Source organism: Mesoplodon bidens (genome assembly GCF_964165515.1).
Source record: "Mesoplodon bidens genome assembly, chromosome: 1".
Taxonomy (NCBI): Eukaryota; Metazoa; Chordata; class Mammalia; order Artiodactyla; family Ziphiidae; genus Mesoplodon; species Mesoplodon bidens.
Window position 1 is genome coordinate 183,944,630 of NC_138176.1, and position 21,136 is coordinate 183,965,765.

General features: G+C 44.2%; 1 protein-coding gene across 5 annotated transcripts in view; it reads left to right on the forward strand.

The window, feature by feature from the left end:
• Positions 1 to 21,136, forward strand: part of SHROOM3 (shroom family member 3) — a gene marked incomplete at its 5' end in the record, with an annotated part of 316,716 nt that overhangs the window by 229,351 nt on the left and 66,229 nt on the right. Inside the window, one exon of one of the 5 annotated variants that reach the window (XM_081248841.1) lies at positions 7,902 to 7,979. The exons of the other annotated variants lie outside the window; for them this stretch is intronic. Of the gene's footprint in view, positions 1 to 7,901; positions 7,980 to 21,136 lie in introns of those variants that run through there. 5 annotated transcript variants of the gene reach the window in all.

Sequence of the window (21,136 nt, forward strand, 5' to 3'; positions counted from 1 at the left end):
AAGCCCCTCCACCGACGGCCCCCTAGGCATGCAGCTGTTTTCATTCCAAGTCTACTCTGCCCAGTCTTTCTTCCTTTTTATCTCTCATCTCCTGCACTATCTCAGTGGCTCTTTCTCCCCACCTGGTCACCGTGCAGGCTCTCAGATGAGGAAGCAGTTCTTCTTAAAATACAAGCTGCAAACCAACGACAGAAATTGCACTGAGTTCTGTCCCTAAATTGGTGATGCTTCCCCTTCCTCACACCTCCCCCAACTCCTTATTTATCTTCATCTATATCTTCAGACACGTAGGCATATTTTTTCTGGAAAGAGAAAAAAAAGTTTATAGCTTCCATCAGAACATTTTGGATTATGTCCCAGAAAAGATTACAATCCTCAGTTCTTATGCTTCTTGGCCATTATCAATTCAGACACTCAGTTCCCTTGACGGAAAATAATGTTCACACCTCTGCGCAGGCCCAGGTTAGGCTGAGAATGCTGGCTGGCTCTGCCCTGAATGCCCTTGCCCATGCCACCTCTCCACTTTCCCAGTGACAAGGACATACCGGTATGTGAATGCACTCCAGTTCAACCCATGCTCTTAAGGACCTGTCACTTCTGGAGTTTTACCTTTCAGGGTTCTGGGCCCTCAGGCCTCATTGTCACCTAGATCACATGTCTTTTCCCCAGAGTCAAATGCCCTTCACATACCAAGCACACTTCACCTTCTTCCGGAAGGTTGCTGCCGCTGATGGGAGGCGGCAGCTGTTTGCAGTTCACATCATCCCCGTTCAGAGCTTCGGGGTTGAAAAGGGAAAACTCTTTCGCCAGCACAAACAACTACAATCACTTTTAAGCCAGTGAGATTTCGTTGTTTGAATTGTGCTTGACCTGTACTTTTTACAAGTGAATTTACAAAGTGGATTTTCTCCCCTGAAATTTTGCTTGGTGACCAAAATTGAAATGAATACCCAGAGTTGAAGATTTTACCATAATTCTCTAACATAATCATCATTCTCCTCTATACAAAGTTAATGGTGATTATAAGAGCAGCCTAATTAGTGAGCTAACATTGAATAAGCACTTACTTTATGCCAGGCATTATTCTAAGTGCGTCATTGAGCCATAGACACAATTATGGGAGAAAATATCTTTCATTTTTTAAAAGACTGACTATAGTTTCTGTGTTGAGACCTCATTCAGCAAGGAAAAAATATCAGCCAGTCAGTCTCCTCCAGCTCCTAGGGTTGTTGCTGAGTTGTAACGTGCTTAGGCAGGGTCCAGGTGTGTGTGTGTCTGTGTGTGTGTTTTTCTGTGTGTGTCTGTGCATGCACCCACGCGTGTGTTGCAGGGAAGTCGAGTAAAGTTGCACCTTTGGTCTCCATGTCATCATCTCCTCATGCTGGTATCTGACATGTCTGATCACATTCAAGCTGGGATGGTGGTGTCTGCAGCCTCCTCAGATCCATCTAGCACCTATGCCCTCTTGGCTTTACCAGAAACATTCTGCCTCTCCTGGATCACTCTGGATTGGGAGGATTGCTGAAAGCGTGAGCCTGTCTCCCCGCTAGGTCACCACATAGATGTTTCTGTGACTCCTACGCTATGATGAGGTTTTCACTTAATGATCTGGACCTCTCTCCACATCCTTACCTATAGGTCCACCTCTTTTCTTTTAAATGCTGCATGTTATGCTTCACAATTAATTTGACCATTTTTTATATGAATATTTAGGCTGCTCCAATCTCCAGGATGCACTTCTAGTCTTTCAACCAAGACCTTCCAAAGAGAATGCTGTCAATCCTTGTCTGCTGGATGACTTGAAGCTGCTGACCTAAGTGACTGTTACTTAATCAGTAACCCCCCTCAGCCCATAACACTGAAAATGGCCTTTGTCTCCTATGTTTCCATGAGGACAAATACTTGCTGACTACCTTCACTGTCGAAAGCTATCCCTTCAAGTCTTATTCTGCTAGTTCTGTTGTTGTTCTGTTCTTCCTTTTTGCTTCTGTTTAGACCTATACAGTTTTGATGCTGGATCCCAAATCTGACCCACAAAGCCATGCACGCTGCTGTTGAGTGCTGTACTAACATGCATTTGCAGTGACGCAAATAGTGACTGAACATTTGCCTAACTAGTCCTCCTCTCTCTTTTCCTTGGGTTCTGACCTTTGCAAGATTCTAAGTAACTTTATGGGTAATAACCAGGTTGCATAAAGGCCTTTACTTAGGACCGTGGTCCTGGGGCTAAAAGAACAGCAGGAAACACAGAAGTGCCCTTGTCAATATGAATCAGCTGCTAGCAGCAGACGATGCCTTAAGTAAGGAGAGAAAGGAAGGTGTCAGCACAGAGGACTTGCAGGCTCAGTGGGCTATTTACTAGAAAGGTCTGTGATAGAGGGGTAACTAACTCTGAGAAGCTGAAAGAAATTATAGGGTATTCCCCTTTCATGTTCCAATCATCACTTCATGAAATAAATTATTTCCCATGTTTGAAGCAGTCTTAAATGCATTTCCTTACTTTCAAATTCCATTTTAACATTTTATTCAGTAGGATGGTTATTCACTTGTTTTTCACATTTTTCTGTGAGCAGTTCAAAAAAATCAAAATATTTATCAAAGTGAGTACTACATTAGAAGTTATAAAAAGTTCACACTAAACCCAAATACCCACTTGAGAAGGAAGCACCCCATATGTTCTTCCTAATATTTTCTCTCTGAAGCAAATCATCTGTGTTTCAAGTGTATTCTCTCTCTCTCTCTCTCTCTCTCTCTCTATTTATTTATTTATTTGGCTGTGCCGGGTCTTAGTTGTGGCATGCAGGATGGTCAGTTGCGGCATGGAGGCTCTTAGTTGTGGTACACGGGATCTAGTTCCCTGACCAGGGATTGAACCCGGGCCCCCTGCATTGGGAGCGAAGAGTCTTAACCGCTGAACCACCAGGGAAGTCCTTCAAGTGTATTTTTTCTTGATTGTGTTTATATTGGCCATTAAATAGTCCCTAGAACTGATTTTCAATATTCAACAGATGTTGACATTGTTCTTCTAAGATGTCAACTACCAAAAGAAGAGCACAGATGAACCAGGGAATTTATTGTATAGCTGTGGCAAGAGCTTGTTGTTGTTGTTGTTATTTAGCAAAGGCTCTTATGTGTCAAATAGTTATATTTTTCACAAGAAAACATTATTTATTTGGAATAATAGAAAGAAGGCCAAACAATTGGTAAGAAGTAATGGTTGACTATTTCTAAGTGAAATTTAGTTTCATATTCTAAAGTGTGAAAGTAATGGTAGACTATTTCTAAGTGAAATTTAATAAAGTACAACATATATTATAAAACTTACTACCGTAATATAGAAAAGAAGCTAAATTTGTGAAAAAAAATTCAAAATCTGAATCACGTATATGATTTCTATATGTAGTTTCTTTAAAGGTATAATTAATTAAATGTGTTAGACTAATTGAAATTAAATAATTCAAAGAATAACTGCTGAAGCTGGAATTTATAGCATATGGAAGTCATCCTAAATTTCTTAAGCTTTTTATTTGAAAAAGATATTCATTCTCACAGTTTCTCCTTAGTAATAAGACCTGACAATTATAGTGGAAAAACAAACTTCTAAATGTGTATACAGTATGAATCAGATCATTCTGAACTATGCCAGGTCCTCAATTAGAATAGTCTAATATGATTTTAAATATTTTTAGGTTATCATATTTAACTCAAACTTAAATTTGGGTTTGTAGGTTGAAATATTTAAGTGAGATGGGGGAAAATGATTTGGCCGATGAGTGCATACAATGCCCGTGCTGGCTGCCTAAGGGGCCAGTCCTGTCTCCAGCCTTTTTATTTTTTTATTTTTTAGGCTGCGCTGGGTCTTCGTTGCTGCAGGTGGGCTTTCTCTAGTTGCGGTGAGCAGGGGCTACTCTTTGTTGCGGCACGTGGGCTTCTCATTGCGGTGGCTTCTCTTGTTGTGGAGCACGGGATCTACAGCGCAGGCTCAGCAGTTGTGGCGCATGGGCTTAGTTGCTCTGCGGCATGTGGGATCTTCCCTGACCAGGGCTCGAACCCGTGCCCCCTTCATTGGCAGGCAGATTCTTAACCACTGCGCCACCAGGGAAGCCCTTCAGCCCTCCTTTAGACTCATGACCCCTCTCCCATCACCACCTGGTTGCACCCTCCACGCACCCCTGTCTGGTATGTCTCTGTGTAGGTGAGTGCTGTGGTCCCCACGCTGCCAGGGACTTGCTCCCGTGTCTCTGGTCTTTTCCTCCCACCACCTTCTCCAGCATCAGAGAAGACTTGGGGAGGGGAAGGGCAAAAATGTGCCTCTTTCCAAGTGTAAATCTTACGGTACGTAAATTATATCACAATAAAGATGTTTAAAAAAAGAATCATGGGGCTTCCCTGGTGGCACAGTGGTTAAGAACCCGCCTGCCAATACAGGGGACACGGGTTCAGGCCCTGATCCGGGAAGATCGCACATGCTGCGGAGCAACTAAGCCCGTGCACCACAACTACTGAGCCTATGCTCTAGAGCCTGCAAGCCACAACTACTGAAGCTCGCACGCCTAGAGCCCATGCTCTGCAAGAAGAGAAGCCACCGCAATAAGAAGCCTGCACACCACAATGAAGAGTAGCCCCTCTCTGCAACTAGAGGAAGCCCGCGCGTAGCAACGGAGACCCAACGCAGCCAAAAATAAATAAAAAAATAAAAACAAATAAATTAAAAAGAAACCATGACTTTAAACAAAAGACAAAGTATGCAAACAGCAGGTTGCTGACTGGCCATGCACACCCTTTCTCTAAGATAAGGTTGTGTACTTTTCCTATTTGTTACCTCCTCATAAAAGATTTTAGCATTTTTTAAAGCTTTATTTTTTGATCAATAGATCTGTTTTTATTGGAAAAATAAAACATTTTGGATTCTAGTGTGATGCAGCATTTCTGAGAGTAGTCTTGATGCAGGAACTAAAGGGCAGCGTGACTTGACAGAAACTATCTTGGCATTCATCCATACATGCACCTGATATGTCTATTTCATGGTCATTTATCATTTATGGTATGTAAGGAAGGGATGGACCATTTTGTAGGACAACTGAGGCACCAGCTGAGGGAACTTGCCCCTACCTCATGCAGAGAGAAGTTCGTATAATTTTGTATTGCTGTGGAGATTTTTTCATTTCCAGTCTCACCTTTGATCCCACAAGACAGTTTGTTTTCCTTTCATCTACAAGTACCTGACGATGCCTCTAAATTGCAGATACAAGTAAAAAGTATTTTTCCAGGGCTTCTCTGGTGGCGCAGTGGTTGAGAGTCCACCTGCCGATGCAGGGAACACGGGTTCGTACCCCGGTCCGGGAAGATCCCACGTGCCGCGGAGCGGCTGGGCCCGTGAGCCATGGCCGCTGAGCCTGCGCGTCTGGAGCCTGTGCTCCACAACGGGAGAGGCCACAGCGGTGAGAGGCCCGCGTATCGCAAAAAAAAAAAAAAAAAGTATTTTTCCAGAATCTGCGGTACCGTGGAAGCCCAGGGACTTCCCATGGTAGTGATGGATTTCACTGGTATAATACAGGCTGTGCAGGAGCTAAAAGTTGGATCCAAAGTACTTTTAAAACATTTTTTTAAATTAAAGTATAGTTGATTTACAATGTTGTGTTAGTTTTTGGTGTACAACAAAGTGATTCTGTTTTGTATAGGTTATACGGTACGACAAGATATTGAATGTAGTTCCCTGTGCTATCGTGTAGGACCTTCTTGTTTACCTATTTTATATACAGTAGTTTGTATCTGCTAATCCCAAACTCCTAATTTATCCCTCCCCACCCTCCCCTTCGGTAACCATAAGTTTATTTTCTATGGCCAAAGTGTGTTTTGAATCACCAATTTAAAGTGATGTTTCACGCAGGAGTGGAGGGATCTGGTCCCCCCTTATGAGATTTCACCTGACCCTGAGCACTTAGAAAACAAGATAAAGCAGCAGCAGGAGAGGAGGTCTTATCTATTCTGCCTACCGAGCTCCTGGCTGTGTCCTCAGCTGATACTTTTTACTTCCTCAACATGGTGGCAGCGGCAATATGCTTGCTAAGCTGTAAGGACTGACCACGTTGTTTAAAGCTTAAGTTATGACCATCACCTGCTTCCACCTAAAACTAGATTCCTACAGGACATTAGGACACAGGACAGGCAACATTCGCCTCCCTGCTTCTTACGTCTAGCAACAATGTGTGTGGGTACCTCTCTCTGGCTGTGTGGCAGGTATATATATATATTTGTACATGCTCGTGATACCACAGTGAAAACAAAATACTTTTTTTTTTTTTTTTTTTTGCGGTACGCGGGCCTCTCACTGTTGTGGCCTCTCCCGTTGCGGAGCACAGGCTCCGGACGCGCAGGCTCAGCGGCCATGGCTCACGGGCCCAGCCGCTCCGCGGCACGTGGGATCTTCCCGGACCGGGGCACGAACCCGTCCCCTGCATCGGCAGGCGGACTCTCAACCACTGCGCCACCAGGGAAGCCCCAAAATACAATTTTAAGGGAGATAATACCTTGGGGAGGGGGAGCCTGGCCATGAAGATATCTGTAAAGAGGCCTATTTAGTTGTTGCTGTAACCCCTAATGGCTTTGCATTCTGCCGGGATATTACAAAGAACACAGTAAAGGCAAATAATATTAACTCTATGGGAACTGAGGCTTCTACTTCCTACCTAATTAGGCATTCTCTTTTCTGTGTCTATATGTGTATCACCTTAAATATAGAACCTGAAATTTTAACAGGCATTCTGCTTGAGAAGTAATGAAGCCAATCTCAAACCTTACTGTTATTTTAATCTCTGGAGATGACATGTGAAAGTAATTAAGAAAGGTACTCTCTAGGAAAAAAAAAAAATCTTACCTCCCTTGAAAGAGGCTGGAAAAGCCTTTGAAGAAAGATGAAGCTGAAAATAGCACATAGCTTCCTTAAGAATATTAGATGGGCACCTCTATCTTATCCTAATGCAAAACAAATGCAAATGTACAAATTGCCTAAGACCCCGAAGTTTGCAAAGCTGAATCCAAAATTTCCTGAAAGATCACAGTCATAACCACTGAATAATCACCTGTCTCTCATCTAGAGAAGATGCTCCTGGAAACAAAAGAACTGGGAAGGGAGGTTTCAACATCATTATCGTTCAGCAACAACCTGAAATTCTCTGGTTGATTTATACTGAAAAAGGACACACTCTCCGTGGATGGTTACTTTCCTTGTAATGTGAGGTGCTTTAAAAAAAAAAAAAAAGGATGTGAACTTTTTACCTTGCTTCTTCATTCGTGCTTCATTTGATCAATTACTAACTATATAGCCCCTGAAACGCGAGCGCGGGCTTCTTGAAGTGGCTCTTTTTCTTTTGGCTCCCTCTTCATTTCAAAATGGGCGGGGAGGTGGAGTTAAGACACCTTTCTGACTGTGAACCGATAAAGCAGGGCCTGAGAGTGTGTGCGCCGGTCCCCTTAATACCACGAGGGCCCGAGGACGCTGACTGCGGAGGGGCTAGCGGAGCCCGACTCTCACAGCCCAGAATCCGTTTTCAAACCTTAGGGAGCCAGCAGCTGCCATTGAAATGCAAATCCCGTCCTGAGCGTCCGGACCAATCAGGGAGGCTTCCTGTGGGATTACCTGGTGGCGAGCGCCGAGCGAGCGCGGATCCTCCAGCGCGGCCCCCGCGGCCGGGGAGGCCTAGTGGTCGGGTTCCCCCCCACCCCGCACCCTCCGGGCCCTTCGCATGGGTTCACCCCCAGCAGCCGCGCGCCCCGGGCCCGCCGCACCGCAGCCGCTGTAGCCGGGGCGCAGCGCGCCGGGTGCGGCCGAGCCGCCCATTGTTGAGCGCGGCCGAGCCCAGCAGACTATGCCCCGCGCCGCCTCCTCGCAGCGGCGGCGAGGTTTGAACTTGGCGTCGGCCCGGAGCCCCGCGCGGCCCCGGGGGGAGGCGGCGGCGGCCGCTCGACCAGCGGCGACGGTGAGTGCGGGGCTCGGGTCCAATTCCCCTGGCCCGGGGGGGAGGGAGGGCGGGGGCCCGGCCGTCTGTTTTCTAAAGGGTGTCTATTTCGGTCCCTGCGGCGACTCTGGAAAATCCTGCCTGTGAGGATGGGTCCCCGGGCGGGCTTTCTCTGCCAGCTGCCGGCCTGATGGGGGGGGGGGCGGTGGCGCGCTCCGAGGGTCTCTTGACACTCGTGGGCCTTGGCCTTTTTCTTCTTTTTTTAAAAATTTTGTTAGGAAGGCAGAAAGTGCCACTCCAAGAGGAAAAGAATTGCACATTATTGACAGCGCGAAAACTTTTCAGAAGAAATGATCTGTGAAATATTTTAATTTTGATAAATTGCTTCCCACGAGGGCTCCTATTGAGTTTAGAACGACTTGCCTTTCTTAATGTTACTGGATTTGTTTCCGTAGGAAAGATCCCAAGTGTGCTTTTGAGGGGCATGCCTGCCCCTCCCCCCTTCCACTTGTTCCAGATCTTAAGGCGATTTCTTTTTAAAGTTGTGTTCTACTGTCATGCAGCAAAACTTAAATCATGAAAATGAAATTATACCTGACACATGCTTTACCCTGAGTTCCCAGAGAGATTAAAAGTGCTTTGCTGAGGAGTGGGAGAGAGGTTATAAAATTTTAATACATCCAGCATCCGGTGGGAGTTAGGGTGGAGTGTGACCATCTCTTTCTCTCCGATGTATTTCGGCGTTACTTATTTATTTGTTTGTTTATTTTAATCTTAGTATTGTGGTACACTTCTGTGCATGGAGGCTTTTGAGAGGAAGGGAATGGGAGCCCACATGCATATAATCTCCATGGAGAGATTGCTGTGAGACATCAGAGTGCAGCAGGGAATCTTAGCACAGGGGCTTCTAAAGATGGTTCTATGCGTCTCCTATTTCTAGCTAGTTAATATTTAAAGGCTAAATTATCGTTTCTAATTAAAAGCACATTGGTCAGATATATGGCTAAATCTTCCCTCAAATAATCTCACCAGAAGGTGGTTTACACTTTAATTAATTTTGATGGTTAATTTTTGTCTTTTAAAATCTTTTTTTCATTATAAAAATATTACATGATTGCTGCAGAAAAGGTGGAATATACAGAACTAAGAAGGAAGTAAACTGTTTATAACAATAACATTTACGTTCTGTTTGCTAAGGCCTAGTTTTTCATGGAAGCCTAGTGATTTGAAAACTTTGCAGCTGTGAACTTTTAAAAATTGCTAACAAACCTGGTTTAGGAGCTTAAATTAGGAATTGACAAGGAAATAAATTTGTACTTTAGAAAATGTTATAACCAACAATAACTTATTCACATGGTTCATGGTTCAAATAAACAGAATTTATTGTGGCAGTTTCTCTTGAATCAACTTCCCACATCTGCTCTAGACAAATGGTTTCTGTTTGTATAGCCTGTTTTGTAAATACATCTCTACCATGAAGGCAAAGTGCCCAGACACATACCCCTTTCCAGTGCTTGTAGCTAGGCTCATAGAGTTAATATTTTTATTGGTTTCTGCATCAGAACTTCCTCACTGTACGCTTGATAAAACCCTGGAGAAGGTTACCAAGGGACGTTGTAGAGAATTTACTTCCCTGGAGATTTTAAGAATAGGATAAACATCCATCTGCCTAGGATGGCTTCAGTGCAGTACTGTTTGGATAAAGGAAGGCTAGGTCACCTCTCAGAACCCCCAAATTGAGGAATTCTAAACAAATTTCAGTCCTCAATAACCTGGGACCAAAGGAAATAAAGATTGCCTCGAAAACACCTGAGCCCAGGATGTGGCGAAGCCCTGTTTTGATTTTGATGTAAAACAAAGATTCTCCTTTGGTAAGAAAGATTTTAAATTATCTTCAGGACTTGCCAGTCCCTTTCTATTGATGGATAGAAAACCAACAATGATTTATTTACTTTCTAAGGAGTTCTAGGTTGAGAATAGTGTAAGTTCCGTAACTTAAAGTAAATGAATGAATTGATTCATGGGAATTAAAAGTTCTGCCTCCCAAAGCCGGAAGGGGTGTGTGTAGGTGTGTGTGTGTGTGTGTGTGTGTGTGTGTGTGTGTGTGTGTGTGTGTCCGTGTGTCCCCAAGTATTCCTGTGACTTCTATTGGAGGCTGCCCCCCTGAGCTCCAGCTGTGCTGCTGTTTTGCTGGTGATTTTCAGAAGGTCAGGGTTTCATGGGTTGCTGCTTCCTCCGCCCTCCTGTTTGACAGAAGTATCCTGTAATTCTAACCACTGTGTGACCTCAATTGCAGTGACACCTTCCTCCCTTTCCGTGGTCACTTGATGAGGAGCAGCCACCCCTCGCCCTCCCTGCAGGATCAGTGGGAAGGGTTCACTTTCTAGGAAAGGTCATGTCAAAAAGAAAATGGGAAGTCAAGTGTCTCCTGGCTGGGCAGTTGTTCACTCCACCTCACACCCTTCAGCTTGTCCTATTTCTCCATGCATGCCAAGCATGTTTTCTTATGCTATGGTAACGCCCAAGAAGGAATAGGAGTATGAACAGTGGTCTTCATTTGTTCAGCAAACGTGGGAGGTAGCCCAGCAACTGGAGATGGGTCCTCTGCCCTCAGGGAACATGTCGTATTAAAGGAGAAATCAAACAGGTTAATAAGCTAGTGCTATTCAGAGGGAGTAGGGTACAGGGGTTAAGAACTTGTGTCTTGTTGTAAAGTTAAACATACATCGACCCTGTGACTCAGCATATCCACGCCTAGCTGTTTACCCAAGTTGATGAAAACAAATGTCCACTAAGAGACTTGGACAGAGTGGCCATAGCAACCTTATTCATAATTACCAGCAACTGGGAACAACCCTATGTCCATCAACAAGAAAATGGATAAACTGTGGTACAGCCATACTAATGGAATGCTACTTGACAATCAAAAGGGATGAACTTGTGATACATACAACAGCAGGACGAATCTCAACCATTATGTTAAACTGAAAGGAGCCAGACACAAAAAGGATACACAAACAATTCTATTTATGAAGTACTAGAATAGGCAAAACTAATCTGTGACCACAGAAGTTAGTTGTTGCTTGGGGTAGGTGGCGGGGTGGGGGAGAGTGTGACTAGAAAGAGGTAAGAAAAGACTTTCTGGAGCCATAGAAATGTTGTGTCTTGATTTGCATGATGGTTACACAGTATCTAACTCCATGGAACTGAACACTTAAGGCATGTATTTTATTGTATGAGAAGCATTAACTCAATTAGAAGAAGAACTTAAGTCCTAGAGATAGACAAGGGTATACATCCCATCTCTGCTTGTAGGTTTATGTTACCTTGGGCAAGTTATTAAATGCCTCTGAACCCGGAAACGTTGGAAAGGAATAAAACATCTCCTTCATAGGGTGGTTGTAAGGATTGAGTTAGATAATGAAAGTATTTAGCTTAGTTAAGGACTCAATAAATGTCAGCTAATAATTCCATGTACTGTGATAAATATGTGGTTTTGGTGTTAATGATAAAGTTATTTGCATTTTTTGCGATAGCCATCTCATTTATTTAAGATTATGTAACATATTAACCGATATCCTTAGCATTGTATGTGTCTTCATTTTAATGGGTCCTTTTTCGAGGTTGTAGGGAATTTAAATTTAAAGTTCTTGCCTATCTGATCAAAATACCAGTGGGGCTTTGCTTTGCCAACAGAGATAAACCTCAAAGAGAGGAAATACCCACTAGGCAAACTCCTCTTTATTTATCTATTTATTTATTTATTTTGGCTGCGTTGGGTCTTCATTACTGCGCGCGGGCTTTCTCTAGTTGCGGCGAGCGGGGCTACTCGTCCTTGCGGTGCACGGGCTTCTCATTGCGGTGGCTTCTCTTGTCGCGGAGCATGGGCTCTAGGCACACGGGCTTCAGTAGTTGTGGTGCGCGGGCTCTAGAGCATAGGCTCAGTAGTTGCGGCGCACAGGCTTAGTCGCTCCCCGGCATGTGGGATCTTCCTGGACCAGGGATCGAACCCGTGTCCCCTTCATTGGCAGGTGGATTCTTAACTACTGCACCACCAGGGAAGTCCCACAAATCCCTCTTTTTCTGAGGACTGATTTAGTGGTAGCAGTTGAAGCTGAACTCCCAGATTAGGCTCACAGCATTCACAGAATCCAGGTGAAAGGTTTACATATCATAAACTCTTTCCGAAGATGTAGGGGGAAAAGAAAAAACGATCTCTGTATAGTGTGCTTTTTTTTTTTAAAGGGACACATTATATAACTGCAATTTTCAGTAAAATGCCTTGCACAGAGTGGTAAATATAATACTAGTTTACTTAATCTATTAAGCTTAATTATTTAGGTTCAACAGAGTGTTTGGGAAAGATGATATAAACTTTGCCAACTCTAACAGAGGCATTTTGTTTTTAGGTTGTTTTAATTCATTCACTAAACATTTATCAAACGTTTACTGAGAAAGTATTAGCCGCTGGGAATTCAATGATAAATAATAAGTCATTTTATACTCAAGGGTTCATAGCTGCCCTGATTGCGAATGTGAATGTATGTCCATTTCTCTTGCACTTTTTTTCAGAACAGAGGACTCTCTTAGGCTAGTTTTGTTGGTTTTTTTTTTAAAGCCTCTTGCTTAAGGTGGAGGTTTAAAATCCTGGGTTTTTTTCTCCCCCATTGCTACTATTTTCTTAAACACCAGAATTTCTTTTTCTTATCCTTACTAAAAATAACAACAAAATGGTCTTCTATAAAGGCAGTGTAGTGTCGTGGAAAATGTCTTAGACTGTGGAAACAGAACCACCTGGGTTTGAATCTGAGCTCTACTACCTACTAGTGATTTAGGGTAAGTTCTTAAATTCTTTAAGCCTGAGCTTCCTCATCTGCAAAATGGTGATAAAAGAAGTATTAATATAGATCCGATTAGGCTGTTATAAGGATTAAATGACAAAATACATGTAAAAATAACTAGTCTGGCACCTGGTGGGTATTAATATCTAATATCTATCGAGTACTTGCTAAGAGTCAAGCACTGTCTGAAACTCTTCTTGTATCCTCCTCGCACTCCTATGAGGTAGGCACTCTTATTGCCCCCTTTAGAGGTGAGGAAACCCCCAAACACAGAAGAGATTAAATAGCTTGCTGAGGGCATGGAGGTGCCAGGGTTGGAACCCCACAAGATCTTGCCTCTAAACTGAGGAGGTTCATAATAGATGTCAGTTACTTTTCCCTTTTAGGTAAAATTATTTTAAGATTTCATTACTGCAGGGAGAAAGTTACACCAATAAGTGGTGCTAGGACGACCATTATGGGCTGTATGCAGGTGAACCCTGGTGATGGAGAATTGGTATGTTCTTAAATGGTCGATGGATCTACTTTCAACTTTGTGGAGCGGGGCTTACAGCAGAGGCGCTCATAAACATGTCAGGGTCTTTCCCCAGCCCCTCAGCAGTCTTCCTGTGAGTGGCCCTCTCTGGCCTGTGAACAGAAAATGTGGATTTGGCCTAGACTTTGTGGAGCCCGTGTAGGGATTGACATAGGTGTGATTTTATCTTGGTCTCCACCAGAAGGCAGGGTGAGAAGTGTGCTCCAGAGCCCTGAAAGTAAGAGGAACAGTAGGTCCTTGTTGCTTATTTATTTTATGTATAGTAGTGTGTACCTGTTAGAATATATATGCATATATATATACACACACACACATATATACACATAACTGAATCACTTTGCTGTACACCTGAAACTAACACAGCATTGTAAATCAACTATACTTCAAAAAAATAAGAGGAACAGTAAACTGTTGCCCAGGGATATTTTGTGTTCCCCATTTTCGTGGCTTTTCCTCAACTGCCAGATTCTGGAGAACCCTGAGTTAGAACTTTAAATAAGAAGAAATCCCAAGTGGTAGATTGAGAACCCTACTGATTTAATGCAGACATACGAAGTCACGTTGGCCAATTAAAATAACATGTGGATGCCTCAGGGGGAAACGTAGTTAAATGTCTCTACAGACAGATTCCCTGTTTAGATATGAGGCTTTTCACTTAATCCCCACCCTGCCCCACCAGAGTACAGGCTTTTGTGCAAGATGCTCTGTATTAATGTTCTCAACATCCATGCCTCTCCTCTGCAGTGTAGCTTGACAGCCGGCATCTCAGGACCATTTCCTCAATCACCCAGGTCTGTTTAAGACATGCCAGAAAGCCCTCCAGCAAGCAGAGTGGGTGCCACTGGGGGCAGTGGGCTGAGGCCAGGGAGCATGAGGAGGAGCCCCTTTGCAAAGTGCTGCTTGTATTAGAAGGAATGTCACCATGTACCAGTTTTGTCCACCCAAGTGAGCCACGTTATCTTAGGGCAAAGTTCCTGGCAGACGAGACTTCTGGGGCTCCGCTCTCCGAAGGGGAGAAAAGAAATCTGGAGGAAGAACCTACAGGGATCTTGGCTCTCTGGTTGTCGCTGACCCCTCGAGGCTGCTTGGCTCTGTGCAGGCTCCCCCTGTCTCTAGTCTGATCCACAGTAACTGTGCTCAGCTAAAGTTAGGAGAATCGCAGGACTGTCACTTGAAGTCCCACTCTGCCTGTTCACCATCGCCTCCAGCCTCTTTCCCTCAACTTTAAGCCCTTTGTATCAGTTCCCATGGTTCCCTCTTCACCACTAGCAGCTGGAATTCCACAGTGGGAGGAGGCCGCCTCCCCACTGAGCCAGGTCTGTCTGGGGCGGAGGCCCCCGATCCGCCACTGGTTCATGACATGGGGTCACAGTCCAGTACCTTCTCTCCGTCGTGGATTCTGTACCTTTCCCAGGCTTGGCATGCTGGCGTTCTAGTGGGAGGGGAGACCAGGGGTAATGCACGACTCACAGGGTATTTCCTGCCCTCAGCTGGCCTGGCCTGGCTGCCCCATGACCTGCCAAGCTCCTGCCCGCCGCCGTCTCCTGTGTGTTGGTGCCCAGGGGAGGGGGTAGGACCTGCTCTGCCCAATCAGATAAAGATGACCACTCACTTTCCCACCTGCTTTCGCTTCGGCTTTTGTGCCCAGTACCACCTGTTTATGCGTAGTTGACATTCACAAGACCAGGCTCTGGTCTGGAAGGAATTGGTATCCAAGGCCAGTTTTCCTCCAGCCTGGAGGACCAGGCGGGCACAGGAAACTGGGGGATCATGTGGGGACCTGAGGTTCAAGAGGAGAACATGACTAGCTCAGAGTTTGTCTTGAAGCTGTCACTTTAGATACCGTTTGAGGCCCAAATTCGTTCTCATTTAGGGTTCCATTGGCCCCAGAGCTGAAACAGGAATTGTAACTACGAGTGGAAATTAACCAGCCCTGGTGGTGAAGGTGAGGAGAAGTGGCTACCAGTAGAAGCCACCACAGATCATCGCTCCTGAGGAAGCCAATACTGGAAGAATTGTTGTGCTTTTCCTGGGATCAGGCAGCTCTGTTTTCTAGAGTTTGTTCCGTCTACAGATATCTGAGCCCCTAGGTGACATGGCTGTTGTAGATCGTGGTTAAGGGCATGCTTTGAAGCCTTATAGTGTCTTGGGTCTGTGTTTTACCACTCTATTTGTGATCTTGAGCAATTTATTTAAGTTACCTGTGCCTCAGTTTTGTTTTCTGTGAAAGAGGGAGAACACTCCATAGGATTATTACGAGGATTGAATTTGTTATGTAAAAATACTTCGTAAATTGTAAAGTCCAACACAGGTGTCAACTGGTAATATTTTTTAATGATGTTTTGAGAGTGCCATGCTAAGCTAAAGACAGATTTATGTCAGTTCCACTTTTGTGTTATGTATGTCAGTGGGTCCAGAATTCCCTGGAGAGGATAGGGTAGTGTTGGGGTGAGTGGGGACACACAGGATTTAAAAAAAGAAAAGAAAAGAGAAAGAACTCTGGGCTGTATTACACTAACCCTATAGTAATCAAAGGAAAGGAAAAGTGGTGGGGATAAGTAGAAACTTAGCCGGTGGAACCGTAGTTACAAACACCTTGAAAAGGTGTATTGTAAACCACAGACAATTACTTTTCCACAAATTGACTGCAGTTTGGTACCTTGCCTTCCATTTAAAATGTGCTTCCAAAGAATATAAAGCAACAGCCAGGGGAAAGCTTGGGAGACAGAATCCCACTTTGGGTAATAGCAAAGGTTGGAAACATTTAGGTTTGAGATTTGAAGGCATTTAAATAGCATGGAATGTCTATTATCTACCCTAAAAAGCAGAAAGAATCTTGGATATTGTGGACACAAATGCAGTTGGCACGAGCTTAAAAAAAGTGCATGTGAGCTTCTTTCTAAGACCCAGTAATCCTCTTGGGCAAAGTAAGGATTAGGCCTCCCTCACAAACAAGGGGGTGAGTTCATTTTTGCTAAGATTCCTCAGCTGTTGCCAAATTTAGCCGGGGACCTATTTTCTCCCGATGAATGACCACGTCCATTTACATTTTTAACGTCTACCCCTCTTCTCCAGGCAGGTCTAGGACAGGAGCAACTTACTTGCAAGTAGATGGGAGAGAGACCCTGTCTCCCACAGACCGCATGGCCATCCCAGGGACCTTCCAGAGCCAGAGTCCCTCCACCCACTTCCGCCTGCAGGAGGGCAGGGGTCTCTCTCCCCAGAGCCTGACGTGGGAGGACTCCAGGGGCTAAAAAAAAAACTGGGCCCAAGCTCATCATGTTTTTAAAATAGCCATGCAGACACTTTCGCTGAGTGCTGTCCCTACCCACTGCCTGAGGCTCCCTCTGGTGAGAGGAGGCCTCCAGAAGAATTCCTTAGGCCAATTCTGTCTTGATGTTCCAGGAACCATTTCTTTCACACTGGTTGCTGGGTCCTCTGTGCCAGTCTGTTCCTAAGGGGCCCAGGTAATGCCCCATATTTCCTGTTCCTATATGCAAAAAATCTCCACTGTGGCGTTAAATATTTATATCCCTCGCCAAAGGCTTTGGACATTTGCTGTTGCCCTTTTTAAGGAATTAAAGAGCCGATCGTTATACCAGCATCCTGTCACAGCCCTTGGGTGACTTCCCATATTCACCTCTCTCATGTAGGTCACTTAGATCAAATGATAATAGCTCCTGTCTTGTAGTGGCTATCACATGCCAGGCTGACTAGTCCCATCGCCATGTCACCAGGCAGATCATACTCTGTCCCCTTTTTACAGAAGAGGCCCTGAGGCTCAGACAGAATAGTGGCAGAGCTCAGATTGGAACCCAAGTTGCTCTGACTCCAAATTCTTTGTGTGTCTCTCCAGCAAGGCTGGAAGTCAGAAATTGTCTTTTATTCTGCAAAGATTCCAGCTTGGAATCTGCGTGTAGAAAGTGCTCATTACTTGTGGACGGAGATACTCGAGAAATCGTTTTCTTACTCAGGATTTGTCATTTATACCCTCTTTCCCCCTTGGTTTGTAGACTGTTAAAGGTAAAAGGAACCCTAAAGTATATCTGTACCAACCCAGTGCAGGCCTCCTGGCTGCTGCTCCAGTACTATTTCCCTCTATAATAGTACATGCATATATGGCCATTTTTGGTGTCTACTTAGCCATCCAAACTCCTTTTTCCTAATGTTTGGTGGAAATAAGGGAGGAAGTATTACCAAATCTATTTTCCTGTGTTACTTCCACTATGTCGATTTATTTTTTCTTTTCATAATTGAGATTTTATTGGTGGTTTTGAGGATGAGTACACAGACATTTCAATTTGCACACATTCTTAATGTATGTACCAGAAATCTAAAAAATTGTGTAGTTGTGATTCTCTTCTGAACAGTTATTCCAGTGACTTTCCAGCTTAAAATTCGGAGGCAAATTTTCCTTAACAGGATATCAAGTACCAATATGTTTAAATTTTGATATGCTGTTATATCGTAAGTCACACTAATTCATGATTTAATACCATATACACCACATACTTAAATTTTCAATTGTTCATAGCACATTATTTACAAAGTTACTAGGAAAACTGGATGACCATGACCGAAGATGTTCCAGAGTGCACAAAATTCTGACAAGGAGAGCCAAGATCAAGGAGTGGTTTGCTTTAGGAAACAATTCTACCAAAAACAACATGGGAAGAGATGTAATTTAAAGTGTTCAAGACATATTAAATGCACTACTGACTCCAAATTAGTATGCTTTGTATTATAGGATATAAAAATTACCCCCGTCTATGGAATGTTAAGTTGACACCCAAGATAATCAAAGCCTCCCATGTTCAATATCCCACTATCTTCTGGTTGTACTGAAAAATAAACAGTCAGCAACTGATTTCACCTCTTTAAAAATAGGATGAGGTGGGATTCCCTCCTTCTTAAAAATGTTTCTAGAGCTACTAAAAAACTTGCATTTACAAAATAGTTGATCAAAACGTTCCTCTGGAGTATACAGGAAGGGAGACAGGGACCGCTGATAAGACCGGGTGTATGATATTAATCAGACTCGGCTTCTTTCTCTGCTGCTTCATCGGGGAGGCTGGACTCTCCTTGTTTGTAGTTTCTCCGTTTTCTGCAGGCCCATCTTCTTTAGTCTCTTGTTTAGCCACTTTGGCCTGTTTTCCCTTTGCTCCCCTTTCCCCTTTTGTTTACACTTTTTGGTCTGAAGATTTATCCTTTCCTGCCACCTTTTTTAGCTTGTTTCCACGTTCTCAGGAGCTGGTCTCCTCTTGGGCTCCTCCTTCGCTGACCCCTGGGTGGATCTGACCTTCCTCTTGGGCATCGTGGAGGCAGGGTGGGCATGTGCCAGGTACGCCAAGAGCCTTCACAAAGCTGGGCTGCCTGGCCACTGCCCAAGCTGCTGGGACCCCCCACCATGTTGCTTCTTGTTCTCTTTCTTGCTCTTGTCATCTCTAGTAGATCCTCTCCAACGTGCTCTCCTAGAGGTCATAACTGGTACTACACCGTGCTGTGTGGTCTGGGAGAGGGAGGTCTTAGGAATTTGTACTGGGAGATTTTCTTGTCTAAATAGGCTTGCCACCATTGCAAGCCTAATGCCTAATCCATTGTGTGGTCCCTGGTTGACCCTTAGCGATTGTTGATTGAGTGAATGGATGATTGGGCTGGGTGTAGAAGTGTGCTCTGAGTCTCAACATGAAGTGTGTCCTGTGTCAACATCAGCAGTCTGAGGAAGTTCCAGGTCAAGGTGCAGTCTGGGTGGCAAGGGGGAGGAGCCCTCCAAAATCTGGTCTCATCATTTCTCTAGCTCTAGGGACATTTGGGCTAGGGACAGAGAGGGGACGGCAGTAGCCGTCAGTAACTTTTGACTTTCTTCTGAAGAAGCTTTCCCTTTAAAGAAGCTTTGGTATTGTTTGTCACCTGTGTCAGAGGATTTTTAGGATTGTAGACTCTAAAGGCTATATGAAATGAAAGAGAGAGCATGAAAGTTAGAGTTAGGGACCCTGACTTCATGTAGCTTACAAGTCCTGAGCTCAAGCAAGTAACTATCCCTGTCTGAGGCTGTCTCTACATCTGTTAAGTGGGGATAAATAATACCTGCTGTACTTGCCCTTTAGCATTATTATGAGGGCCAGATGGACTAATGCACAGAAGGTACTTTCAAGCTATAATGGATAATATTAAAGTACAGAACTGTTATGTTTCTTTGGACATTAGGGGGAGGAGAGGGTGGGAGGGAAGAAAGAGGCCTCACTTTCTTAAGATGATTTCGTCACCTTCTACTGATACTGGTTTCCCAGAAATCTTGCTTCCTCCTCCAGGTATTTTTCCATGGTTGTTAGGGATCCCAAAGTAAACCCTGCCACCAGCATGAAGTCTTTTCACTGCCCAGGTTTACTCCCAGGGTAGATAACTCCACTGCCATTTCCCGACAAAGGTTTTCCTTTAAAAATACGGAGAAATTAGACTGAGACCCATTCTAGTAAGGAAAAAAAATAAGGCTAGTTTTGCTTTTTCTGATAGTTAAAATAATAAATGTTAATTGTAAACAGTTTGCAAGGTATAGGGAAAGAGAAGAAAAATATCACCCGTAATCCTATCACCCAGTAGTAATATTTTGGTACTTTTGCTGATCTTTTGTCTTCATTAGTATCTTTTTGTCTCATATGAATGGAAAAAGGGTCATGTGGCAGAAATTCCAGGCAAGTGTGGATTGGCATGTGGCTGATGCCTAAGAAAAAAGTAAGCAAAGTCCTGGGACCCTCAGAGGCATTTCATGAGAGGTGGCATGGCCTCTGGCCAGACTTCTTTCTACTTGTTTTCTTTCTTTTTGCTTTCTTTATCTATAAAATGAGGATCATTGCTGTCTCAAATGATAAGATTAATGAATAACTTTTTAAAGCACAGTATCTGGTACGTACTCTGTGCCCAGGAAATGTAAGTTTCCTTTCTATTGGTAAGAAGTGAACACTGCCAGGCACTGTTCTAAGTGCGTTACACATATTAATTCATTCAAGCCTCACGACCATCCTTTGATGCAGGTGTTAAGATTATCCTTACTTTATAGAGGAGGAAACTGAGACACAAGAGGTTGAGTGACCTGCCCAAAGTCAAACACCTACTAGGCGACAGAGCCAGAATAGGAACCCAAGCATCTGGGTGCGGAATCTACATTGTTCATTCACGTTACAGCCTGCTACTCACTAGAGTTGTTTTAAGATCAGACTCAGTGTTTACAGCTAGGGCCAGATGCTCCAGTGGTAAAGGTATCACCGGTTTAATATAAGCCCTTGCATGAGGGCCCTTGATTTTCTCTTTTTTTTTTTTTTTTTTTTTTGCGGTACACGGGCCTCTCACTGTTGTGGCCTCTCCCGTTGCGGGACACAGGCTCCGGACGCACAGGCTCAGTGACCAAGGCTCACAGGCCTAGCCGCTCCGCGGCATGTGGGATCTTCCCGGACCGGGGCAGGATCCCGTGTCCCCTGCATCGGCAGGCGGACTCTCAACCACTGTGCCACCAGGGAAACCCAGGCCCTTGGTTTTCTTATGCACTTGCCCTGGGCTAGCTAGTCATAGGGCCCAGTGGGTGGAGGGACTGAAGTCAAAAGTAAATCCAGAGCAGATTAAATATTTAATAGGTAGGTTAAAAGATCTGGCTAATCATTTGGCTTTTTCCCCTACCCACCCTTTTCCAGTCTCCGTGCAAGACTGGCATAGAGGTCACGGGCTTAAGATCTGGAGATAGTTAGGCTTATGGTTTCAGAAAGAGTCAGAAATATGCTGACTGTCAATGGTATAAATTGTACACTTGA